General features: G+C 47.9%; 1 pseudogene; it reads right to left on the bottom strand.

The window, feature by feature from the left end:
- Positions 1 to 4,325: 4,325 nt before the first annotated feature.
- LOC119382015 (piggyBac transposable element-derived protein 3-like) overlaps positions 4,326 to 12,700 on the bottom strand; it is a 24,985-nt pseudogene continuing 16,610 nt past the window's right edge.

Here is a 12,700-nt window from a genome sequence, read left to right as displayed (position 1 = left end):
ATAGAACGTAAACGCCACTTCCCTTTAATCTACAAAGAGCATGTCCCCCTACATCCTTTATTATTTCTTGGGGTGAAGCCTTTGTTCGACAGTAAGGCTGTATTAAACTACATAAACGACGTCGCATTGAATGTTATAGTGTCAAAAAACTCGTAGCATACCCTCTCTAGAGATGGTGCTGCTGCGAGTGTCATACTTTGTGTAGCACGCGCCTTCAGACCCTTCTAAACAAGGGCTCTGCTAAGGCAGTGGTGCTCCCGGTTATATTTTACAAGCGCCATGTATTATCTGTAATACAGAATCATTATTTACGCAACTAAGTCCTCTTTAGTATACCACTAGTCATCCCCATATTTTATTACCTATGTCTTTTACACTTTTGCAGCGACCCATTTTAGGCCCATTTACAGCCATGTCACATCTACATCCTTGAACTTCTTCTAATTAGTTGCCACTAACTTCTATTGAAATGGCGCTCTTTGGCCAAGAGTGGCCCTTGCGCCAATAAAATCAATCAATCAAATCAAGTTATGTGTTATACGCGGCCGTTGGTTCATGCTTTTTCGATTGCGGTATTCTGCACCCTAATTCAAGTATCTTCACAGCAGAAGCTTAGGCGATACTTGCGGCCGTTAAACACATTAAACAATTAAAGCTACAAAAGGCAGTTATACAGGGATTCCGTAAGTGTGGTAAAAACCTTAGGAACTCTGAAAAAGCACAGAAATCCTGTCCTTGTCTCGCTACACACACTTTTATGCACGATCTACACACTCCAACAGCATATCGCAGTCTGCTGGGTGCCAGGGCACCGCAAGATACAAGGAAACGTGTTGGCGGACCAGCTAGGTGCATCCACCCACTAAAACGCTGCGTCCAATACACTCATTTCCGTTCCTCCACTTGACTTGAAGCCCTTCTTTTATTCGCAATGCCCACGAACTATAGGTGGCGCGCCGTGCGATTCAACATGGCGCCCGGAGGAGGGTCAACCCGTTTGTTAGCATAGGAACAGATAGGACGTGCGCACGTACGGCCCGTGCCACTTTCACCGGATGAAGTCATCAGCTGCACTGAATTGGATATGAGACCAAAATACTTTCCCAAACCATGGAAAGTGCTAAGTACTGGCCACCTAATTATTTGCTGCGGTGTGAAAGGTTATATTTCCGCTCAGTTCCCGTGCATCAACGATGCTGCGCGAAATCCTGTGCGTGTTACATAAAACTGCATGAACTAGAACTGACGTATGAGCCGACCGGCACTCCGAGGTAGTACGTACCGAGCCTGACTTACGGATTTGCCGCTGTAGTACGCCGCCAGCGAGTAGTGCCATCGCTGCTGCACGGGACCGCACGTTTAACGTGGTGGTGGTTTGCAAACATATTACGCCGTCGTCATTACTTGCGCAGTCAGGAACGCGGAGTTACGTCTTCAACGGAACACAAGCATTTAACATCTCATTCAGTAGCACTTGTGTCACAGCCATGCTGAGACTCTAGCCATGTGCAACTCACTTCACTCGCATGCTGCAGGTTCGATCAGCACGATCGAAACATGAATATTGAAAAGAATGCACACGTATGCTTTTCGCAACGTCGAATAATTCGACGATGCAAAACATTCGTGGAATAACAATGCCGTTCGGAAGCTGCCGGTGAAGTACAGGAGAAGTTAGCCGAGAGGCGGGATTGTGGCCGTGACTGCACGTCCCATCACTCTAACCATTTCGCTTCGCTGGTCGAGCTCGAGTGTGTTGGCGGCGAGCGGCGCTCCATAATATCCACAATAATTGTGCTACATGCAATGCACACGAAGAACTATGCTTTTATTTTGATCGCGCTCAAGGATATTATACATTAAATACAATGAAAGTGACTTGCGAGCGTGAAAGAACATTACCGCACGAGGGGACGTGAAGTGCAACTCGCCCCTCATGAGTTAGCAGCTGATCGTTCATCGTCGCTGTCACTCTCGGTGCTTTCACAGCCTTCTACGTCCAGTGAAAAGTCCTCGTCGTCAAGATGGTTTCTTTCGACATCACTACTGAAAGCAATCTGAAGAATATCCTCCGCCGAACGACTTCGACCACTCCGCGTCACCATGTTTACAAGTAGAGAGACGTTTAAGCGCGGACGCGCGAACATATTTTGCTCTCAAACAGGTCAACAAGCAAATCTCTTGCAGTGTGCTGCCACCTATCAACAAACGTACAAAACAAGCGGCGCAGCGCTGGCTATGAAACCACACACTGGTGAAGGACGGCGTTGAAAGCGTTCGCTCCACGAAAAGGCGTGAGGAGCAGACGCGTCTTCGAATGATTGAAACGTCGCTCGCACGATTCTAACAGCGCTTTCCTGACAAAACATAGAGACCCTATTTTATTGTATCACCGACTTGAGAAGTTATTGAAGAGCACATCGCGAGCCCGCGCGACCTCCCGTACGTACAATGTTATGGGATTCATGCACTGCAAGAAACACTGACGAATGCTATGTGCAAGTAAAGCAGGGTGAGCTTCAACTGAAAATGTCAGACGATAACATTTAGCTAACCTACGTGGCTACAGAAGCCTCGCGAAGCTGATAGTATGTGTACTCTGTGGGCTAGCATTGAAAAGCGCGAGTTGCCACATATTTTCACGAAACCTTCGCGTCTCGCAAAAACGAACCAGATTTCTCGTGTCACGGAGGGCCCGGTTTGTTCACTGATGCAGGGAACATGCAAAGTCCTAGTGTTCGTTTCTTGCAAACGCTTTAACACTGAAGGCTAGCACAGCCGAACAGGGAGCGACTACGTAGTGCTGCCATTTTGTCGTCTACTAACCCTCCTCGAGAGGACGCTCCTGAATTCCGCTTGGCGGCGCGACAGTCTATGGGCATTGCGAATAGTAAACTCAGGGCTTATTGGCAGAGCACATGGGACACCACAGACACATAAAACAAACTACACGTCCATCAAGCCGCATCTGGGTAATTGGCCGCCAGTACCAAAGTCACGCCACACAGAAGTAATACTTACAAGGCTATAGGAACAGGACACACACACACAGTACACATTCACACCTTCTCTCCGGTGGTGATCCACCTATGTGCGCGAAGTGGCGGTGAACCACTCACCGTGCTTCACATTTTAATTCAATGTAAAGAACTAGACACTGTTCAAAGAAAACATTTTAATTACCCTACCGACAGCAAGTACCTCTTCATCCATCGTTGTTCATATGTAGGGACACAGTTTTAGTTATCAATCATTGCTTTTGTTTTTTAAAGATGTGCATGACTTTCACGTGATTTTACCTAGGCATTCCGTAGCACGGCCTCTAACAGAGGCTGCCCGCTGCGGTAGGTACGCCTAAGGAAAGCATCTGCCTCGCTGCCCTGGGACACAAGGGCGTTGACGAGGCATTCTAGCTAATGTGACATCTTCATAGTTTTATTCTTACGACCCCTTGTAATTCATTTCACTACACACATTTCACGTCACTCTCACGATTGGAACCCTTTCAGACGCGCTCGCTATTTCGCGCCCCCAAATTTTTTTGTTTCTACTCTTATATTGAACAAATAAGATTAATTTGAACGCTACTGACCAAAACGCCAAGAGTAGTCTCAAGTGTGAAATATGTAGCAACAGTTACGGTCCTTCGTCATGCAAAGCGGCACTTTACATTTCTTGGAAAAAAACTCTTGATCGCCCTTGCAACCTTCTATACTTTGCATCGAGATGGAAGTGCTTGGTCCCGGGATTCTGGCCAATGGATCCATCCATCGTAGCGTGCATGCGAGCAAGGCCGCCGACTGCGGGCTTCCTCTCGTGAGGAACATCTGCCGAACCTCAACGACTTCGTGGGACGGTCTCCCACGCTTCCTTGTGTTCGGCACACTGCTGATGAGGGCCTCCGCAATTAGGAGGCGGAAGTGCAGGAGGTAAGTACCTTCGAACGCCGTGTGCGTGCGTTGTCATGTAAGTACTCTATCCAAGTATTACAGACGGCCAAGAAATATCGACGGCCAAGAAATGAAATATCGCCTGAGGGTCCATTTTTTCACCTGATCTCGCTGCGGTATAGGCTCAGCAGAAGTCCATCTTGTCAACACCTCCAATGTTGCGGTAATACTTAGCGATGATCTCGGGCTGTTTTCACAACTATGCTCACGCTTGGTCTTGTCCCACCTCTTGACATCATCTTGATCGCCGATGCCAACAAAGTTAGATGCAGCAGACACAGCATTGTCATCGTTCCAGACCACACCACCACATCATCGCTTGTGTCGTATTCAGCGGAGTATCCTCGCGGCTTTTTGTTCATCACTTTTTTGATTTCAAGAGGGCACTTGCCTAGCCTGTTTTTGCTCACTGTTCCAGCTGCCAACATTTTGTAATTTCGTAGTTGGCGAAGTAGTGGCACTGATGTAAAGTAGTTATCGAAATAAATGCGATAATTGCATCGAGAAAGTTCTTTAGACAGACGCAAGAAAACACCAGAACAAAGACCATAGTCTTTCTTCAGCTCGGCAGAAATCGTGTTTTTCCTTTGGTATCACAGCGAAGTCGTAGAGTAAGCCGCTTCTACCACATAGAGCAAACACCTTTATGCCCAGGGAGATGGCTTACCTTTCACGTACTGTTTTATGGAAAGCTGGCCCTTGAAAGGGATCATTTGCTCATCGATTGAGCATTCCTCCTCAACAGCTAGCTCCAAGCATCGCTTTCGCATAAGCTCCAGAAAAGGACGCACTTTCCACAGGCAATCTTTGCTTCGGAAATCAGAATCTTATGCAACAATGTGCAGATTATTTCGAAGCTTGAAAAAGCGCTTCTCCGTCATGGTTTACTGATGAGTGGAACCTTCATCATTGGGCTCCAATACAGCCTTACCCGAGGCAAATTTTACAACACCCTCATGATGTGTATTCCAAACAACTTCCTATTCACCGACTGTCGTGTCACGTTATGCAGGGTTGACTGCACGCTATACGGATTGGTGTTTTCTGCTCCCGCAGGGGCGTCTGCGAAGCAGGCGTTTGGTGTGTAGCGACACCACGGGACCCGAGCTAACGGGGGGGGGTTTCGGACCCCCTCTCCCGCCTAGCCGTGCGTGGCCTTGGCCGTGTCCGGGGAAAAGGGGATCCTGGGGGTTGAAAGATGGCACGCCGGGTGATGGGACCCTGAAAGGCGCCCACCGGCAGACGGCAACACACCTCTTTGGCCCCGGCTTCACGTAGACGGCACCCTGGGCTGACCCACCCAGGGGAAACCGGCGTCGCCTTTTCCTGTCTCTCTCATCGCCTCATCTTCGTCTTTCTCTCTCACTTTTAAACTTTCCTGTCTACTTCTCCCTTCTCGTTACTTCCGATTTTTCCTGGCGGCAAGGGTTAACCGTGTGTGGCTCCCAATCTTGGGTAGACCATATTAGGTTATAGTGACGGCGTACTGCTGGCGTTGCGCAGACTTTCACATTTCTGCCACGTTCCCCTGTTGGCTCCGTGGTGGGTGGTAGGCGCCGTTGCCGAACAAGAGACTTTTCCATGGGACCTCGAACCCCTCTTCCAACGATCGTGCCCCCAAAAGGGTACGCACCGATGCATCTCAATTCTTTTGGCCCAAAAACGACGACACTTTCCGAAATACCACGTGGTTCACTGTGAACAACCATCTGAAAAAGCTAGAGCCATTTCACCTTTTCTTGTTGCTAAGTGCTTGAAAGATACCATAGGAACGGGTTATAGGGCCACAAGGATGGCAAGCGGGGACCTACTCCTCGAATTAAAAGACAAGGAACAGTACCTTAATTGTCACATCTAGTCGCGTTTGGAAACATCCCCGTCTCTGTGAGCGCGCATAGGACCATGAACCGTGTCAAAGGTGTAGTGTCCGATGAGGACCTGATTGCCTCAGCGAGGAAGAACTACTAGAGGGATGGAAAGATTCAAATGTCACTCATATCCAAAGGATCAACTAAGGCGCGACAACACCGAATATCTGACCAGTATTTGATACTTACTTTTGCCTCCAGCACACTACCCGAGGCCATAGAAACCGGCTACGTCAGCTTGCTGTACGACCATTCATACCAACCCGCGGCGATGCTTTAAATGTCAAAGATATGGTCACGCGTCTCAAAAGCTGCCGAGGGCAGCTCACCTGTGCAAATGCGGAACGACGGGTCATTCTGTTGATGACTGCGCTGGCGATGGGTACTCACTGCGCGAACTGTGAAGGTGATCACCCTGCGTACTCCAGGGCATGCCCGGCCTGGAAGAAAGAGAAAGAAGTACTCACGATAAAAGTAAAAGAAAACATAACGTTCCGCGAAGCACGACAGCGAGTTTCGTCCTCATTTCCAGCAAGAACATCTTTTGCCGAAGTGGTGCGACGGGGGGCAGCACCACAACGGCTTATCGCGGTTGCCCAGACACTCGCAACGTGCCGAGGCAAACGCCACCCGCCCCCATGGTAGGAGCAGCGAAGGCTGCCCGCCTACTCTGAATCTGACCACACCGGTGGCCACTACAAGCTCCGGCACCGTAGAGGCCAAGGAGAGCACACGCCCTCCGGCTCGGTTGGCGTCCAAGACGTCGTCACACCAGGCGAAGTCACCACTTGCCAAGCCAGAGATTCCGCGACTCCCGGGTCGTCGGGGTCTCACGACCACGCCTCGCCAGGTGAGGTCGGACAACAGGCCAGCAGCTCGCATACGCGGGCGTCCAGCGCCTCAAACGAGGCAAGGACACAACTCCGGTGCTCTGGTAATGAAAGAGCGGTGTAGCTCCCTGGAGCGCACTAAGAAAAACCAAAAAGCCGATAATGGGGCCTGACGACGGCCCTGCTACTTGAGCTCTAAATTTCGAACCTAAAGAACACTCACTTCCTTCTCGTACACACAGCACTACCTGACATCCAATATGGAAGCACAAATTATACAATGGAACGTGAGAGGACTGCTTAGAAATCTCGACGATGTCCAAGAACTCTTACACAAACATACACCAAAGGTGCTGTGTGTACAAGAAACACACCTAAATCCAAACACACGAACTTTCTACGCAGCTACATTATTTTCCGGAAGGACCGGGATGATGCCATCGCGCCATCCGGGGGTGTAGCCGTTATAGTTAATCAAGGAGTAGCATGCACACATTTACCACTTCGAAACTTCCCTTGAGGCAGTGGCTGTTCGAGCGGTTCTTTTGAACAAACTCGTCACCATTTGCTCTCTCTATATACCTCCACATTACCAACTGCAAAAACATGAATTTCAGTCTTTAATAGATGAGCTCCCTGAACCTTACCTGTACTTGGGGACTTTAATGCGCATAGCTGTCTATGGGGTGACTCCCGCTGCGATGCGCGAGGTCGTCTAATTGAACAATTCCTTTTCTCTTCCGGCACGTGTCTCTTGAATAAAAAAGAGCCAACATACTATAGCCTGCGAACAATACATACTCGTCCATAGACCTCAGCATCACATCTCCATCACTTATGCCCTTCTAACATGGAAAGTCATAATAATCCCTATGGAAGCGACCATTTTCCTATAGTTCTGAGCACCCCAATAGTAATGAATGTCCTCCACAGGTTCCCAAATGGCAAATTGACAAAGCCGATTGGGAACAGTTTCGTAAAATGGCTCTCTTAAGTTGGACCAACATGCATGCTTTAAGCATAGATGAAGCTGTAGACTACTTTACAGCTTTTTTGATTGATGCTGCAATGAAGTGTATCCCACAAACAGCTGGACTGCCCGGCAAACGACGTGTGCCATGGTGGAACACTGAGTGTCGAAACCGCGCGCAAAACAAAATAAAGCATGGAGGCTGCTTTGGGACTCACCGACAGCCGAGAATCTGGACAGTTTTAAAAGCATAAAGTCACAAGGCAGGAGAACTCGCCGACAGGCAAGAAGACAAAGTTGGCAGAAATTTTTATCGGGAATAACTCATACACACAGGAGGCTAAAGTCTGGAATATGGTTAGTAGGGTAGCAGGCCGACAAGCCCATTCACTTCCCCTAGTAAACACACAAGGTGACAGCTTGGAAGACCAGGCGAACTTCCTAGGTGCACACTTCGAACAGGTGTCGAGCTCGTCACCACTACACCGAAGCTTTTCCAACGATACAAACAAGAATCGGAAAAGAGAACTAGAGTGTAAATCCGCAAAACACGAAAGCATACAATGAACCCTTCTGCATAGCTGAGCTACAAGCATCGCTTAATTGCTGCAATAATTCCGCCCCAGGCTCCGACCGTGTTGTATATGAAATGCTGAAACACCTGCCATCTGAAACACAGAAAACCCTCATGTCCCTATATAATGCTGTTTGGTTTTCCGGTGAGATCCCCTCGGCCTGGAAAGAAGCCATTATTATTCCTATTCTAAAACAGGGCAAGGACCCATCCTCCGTTGCGAGTTACAGGCCCATTGCACTAACAAGCTGCCTGTGTAAACTTTTTGAAAAGATGATAAACCGCCGACTTATACATTTCCTCGAAGCAAACAAATCACTCGACCCATACCAGTGCGGTTTTCGAGAGGGTAGATCTACCTCTGACCACCTTATCCGTATTGAGGCACAAATTCGCGACGCTTTTGTTCACAAGCAATTCTTCCTTTCGGTGTTCCTCGATATGGAAAAGGCCTATGACACCACATGGCGCTTTGGAATATTAAGAGACCTATCCCACTTAGGTGTCCGAGGAAAGATGTTGAACATAATCGAAAGCTATTTGTCCAATCGCACGTTCCGTGTTCGAGTGGGTAATGTCTTGTCCCGAATATTTGTCCAGGAAACTGGAGTGCCGCAAGGTGGTGTCCTGAGTTGCACACTCTTTATTATAAAAATGAATTCCCTACGTCTGTATTCCACGGAATATGTTTTATTGCACATATGTCGACGACGTGCAGATCGGTTATAAATCTTGCAACCTTTCAATGTGCGAGCGGCAGGTGCAACTTGGTTTAAACAAGGTAACCGAATGGGCAGACGAGAACGGGTTCAGCCTTAACCCGCAAAAAAGTACTTGCGTATTATTCTCAAGAAAGAGAGGCCTCCATCCCGATCCGGACATTGATCTGCATGGTCAGCGGCTGCCTGTGAAAACTGAGCATAAATTCCTCGGCGTAATTCTAGACACGAAACTAAGCTTCATATCACACATAAAGTATATAAAGAACAAGTGCTTAAAAACCATGAATATTCTAAAGGTGTTGTCACGCACTACGTGGGGTAGTGACAAGAAGTGTCTGATGAATCTTTATAAAAGCCTCATACGCACGCGCCTGGATTATGGGGCGATAATATATCAGTCTGCGACACCAAGCGCGTTGAAGATGCTTGACCCTGTCCACCACTCGGGCATTAGTCTTTCTACGGGTGCTTTTCGCACCAGCCCTGTGGAAAGCCTCTACGTCGAATCGAACGAGTGGTCGCTCCACCTGCAGCGATCCTACATGTCGTTTCTATACTATCTCAAAGTGAACGCAGACAAAGAACACCCCTCACACCCCACAATAAATGATTTATCTAGTTCTGCCCTCTTCGACCACCGTCCTTCGGTGCGACAGCCCTATTCACTTCGTGTGAGGGGCTTGGCTGAGGAAACGGGTGTGCCACTTTTCGAACACTGTCTATTGGCTCCCGCTGGACAACTACCGCCCTGGCGGTGGCAGCTTATAGACTGCGACCTTTCTTTCATGGAAGTAACGAAACACGCGCCTATTGCACATATCCGTACATACTTCCTTGAACTACAACACAAATACACTTGTGCAGAATTCTTTACGGACGCCTCAAAGTCCAATACTTCTGTGTCTTACGCAGCCGTTGGGCCATCCTTTACAGATTCCGGTATTCTACACCCTGAATCAAGTATCTTCACGGCAGAAGCTTACGCGATACTTGTGGCCGTTAAACACATTCAACAATTAAAACTACAAAAGGCAGTGATTTACACAGATTCTCTAAGCGTGGTAAAAGCTTTAAAAAGTCTGAAAAGACACAAAAACCCCGTCTTTGTCTCGCTGTATTCTCTTTTAAGCACGATCTACGCACTCGACAACATGTCGTAGTGTGCTGGGTGCCAGGGCACCGCGAGATTCAAGGCAACGTGTTGGCTGACCAGCTAGCAGCATCCGCCCACGAAAACAGTCACAATACATCCTTAGCTATTCCCCCACTAAACCTAAAACACGTCCTGAAAAGAAAGCTCAGAGTCTTTTGGCAAACCACATGGGATATGCATACACGAAATAAGCTACACGTTGTCAAACCGCATCTGGGTAATTGGCCGCCAGTATCAAAATCACGCCACACAGAAGTTACACTCTGCAGACTTAGGATCGGTCACACATACAGTACACACACACACCTTCTGTCCGGTGGCGAGCCACCTTTGTGTGATAGATGTGGTCAGTCACTCACGGTCCTTCACGTCCTCATCCAGTGCAAGGAACTCGATGCTATCAGAAAAAAGCACTTTTCATTACCCTACAGACAGCAATTTCCACTTCACCCTTCAATGTTCATCGGTAGGGACCCACTTTTTACATATCAGTCACTGTCTGCTTTTTTAAACGATGTACCCAGTTTTCATGTGATATATCAAGGTGATCCGTAGCACGGCCTCTAAACAGAGGTCGCTGCTGCGGTGAATACGTTAAAGACAGCACCTGCCTCGCGGCCCTTGGACTCAAGGGCATTGACGAGGCATTCGTGCTGATGTCATATCTTCATAGTTTTATTCTTGCGACCACTTGTCATTCATTTCACTACACATATTTCACGTCACTCTCATGATTTTAATATATATATCTATGTTTTACCCACCTTTAGCGCGAGGAATTTTAAGGCCCCTATACAGATACTTACCGCAACCATTGTTCATATCCTTTGTCTCATGAACTGGCGCTCTTTGGCCATCGATTGGCCCTTGCGCCATTAAACACCACATATCATCGGAAGCCACGTTCAGGCTTTCACTCGTAACCAGCCCGCACACCAAATATCTCTTTCAAGAAGTCGCCCCAACAGCAGCGAGAACATTCCTAGGCCCTGGGCACTGGCGATATGTGTACGTGACAGTGAGATGCTCTGCCAGCCTAAGGAAACACAGTCATCCCGTGCAGCTGGGGACCGGATTGCTTGAACGTTTCGAATGCCATAATTGTGACCTAAGGGCAATTGCACACAAAAGCATCCTTCGGTCGCAGCCGGCCAAGCGGTCGTAAAACTGATTCCTTTCTCTTACCGCGTTCTCAAAGGGCGCGCAGGTGCCAAACATTAACACTGAAACCAGGTGGCCGTACGTTGGGTTGCCCCGTCTGCGCAACACGCTTCCCGTTCACCTCTTCTATTTTGTTCCAAGTGGGGGGCGGCTTTGGCGGCTCTACTGTTCAACAGTGCAACGACAGAGTCGCCTTTCTTTCCCTGCGTGGGGTCTCCCATGTCCCCTTTTTGCAGAGCCGGCCTACGTCCTTCGTTTGCGGTAAGTGGTCAGAACAGCAGCGTGGGAAATCACTTTGCACTTTGCAGTATTAGCATAAACTGGGCCACACAACAACAACACGCTGACTCCGCATACCTCAGACTAGCTCTTGGGCTTGCAGTTCTGCGGGCGTAAGCACCTAAAAGTGATGAAATAAGACCATCTCTCTATTTCCTAATTCAGAATAACAAAGATCTTGTGTATAGCAGGATTGTTCATCCAGCAATCCTCAGAAGGCCCATCGGCATGTGGAAAGCCTCATGGTCACATTAAGATAAATGTGTTCTTTTTTGCAATTCCAAATAAATTGTTCAGATAAGTAATGTCTTTGGGCATTATAGTTGTGCAACATCTATTCCCTGTTACTAGCGTTTCATGAATTCATGAAGAAGCAGTCAAGCAAGCTGTGGTAGAAGAGAAAGGAATTGCAGTTATTCTGATGAAGTTAACATGAGTTGGCTCCTAGTGGAGAGTGACTGCTCGAAATCGTCATTAAATGGGATCCTTCTTTTTTTTTTGCCTGCAAGTCCCTCACTACCATAACACCAACTGTAGATACAGGAATCAGCTACAGAATGCGTGTGTTGACAAGCAAAGATCCCATGGAGCCAAGGTAAATGTTGCCGGCCATCTGGGTCATTGTTTGCTTGTTGGGGTTTGCACCCCTGCACCTGATGTGCTGAGGTGTCCAACCACAACAGGCAAACAAAGATTTGCTTTAGCAAGAAGTGGAACTTTTCTGATTGTGTTGGTTGTATTGGCGAGAAGCTTAACGCCATCAAGTGCCCCAACTGCAACGGATTTTTAACTACACAGGATATAATCCTGTGGTTCTCTTCGCTGTTGCACATGCCAGCTAAACTACAAGTTTACCATTGTAGACATCGAGGCAAAAGGCCACTTTCCACACAGCTCATTCTTTAAAAGTACTGAAGCCATTCATGCATGTATTTGAGGTTTACCATCAGTAATGTCCAGTGTCTACTGGGTGATGCAACGTTTTCTCTACAAACGTTACTGTTCTACCTGTACGGTAGAAAAAATCTGCGTGAAAGAAAAAAAGTTTTCAATTATCGTCTGTCTTGCGCATGGCGATGTGTGGAAAGGCAATTGGGGTTTCGGTTTCAACATGGCAAGTGTTCTTCAGAATGGTAGAGAGTGATCTAGACTTTCTTATCTACATGGCAAAGGCTGCCATATAGTGCCTGCTG

The sequence above is a fragment of the Rhipicephalus sanguineus genome, chromosome 2 (assembly GCF_013339695.2).
Source record: "Rhipicephalus sanguineus isolate Rsan-2018 chromosome 2, BIME_Rsan_1.4, whole genome shotgun sequence".
Classification (NCBI taxonomy): domain Eukaryota; kingdom Metazoa; phylum Arthropoda; class Arachnida; order Ixodida; family Ixodidae; genus Rhipicephalus; species Rhipicephalus sanguineus.
This window is presented reverse-complemented; position numbering and strand designations above follow the sequence as displayed.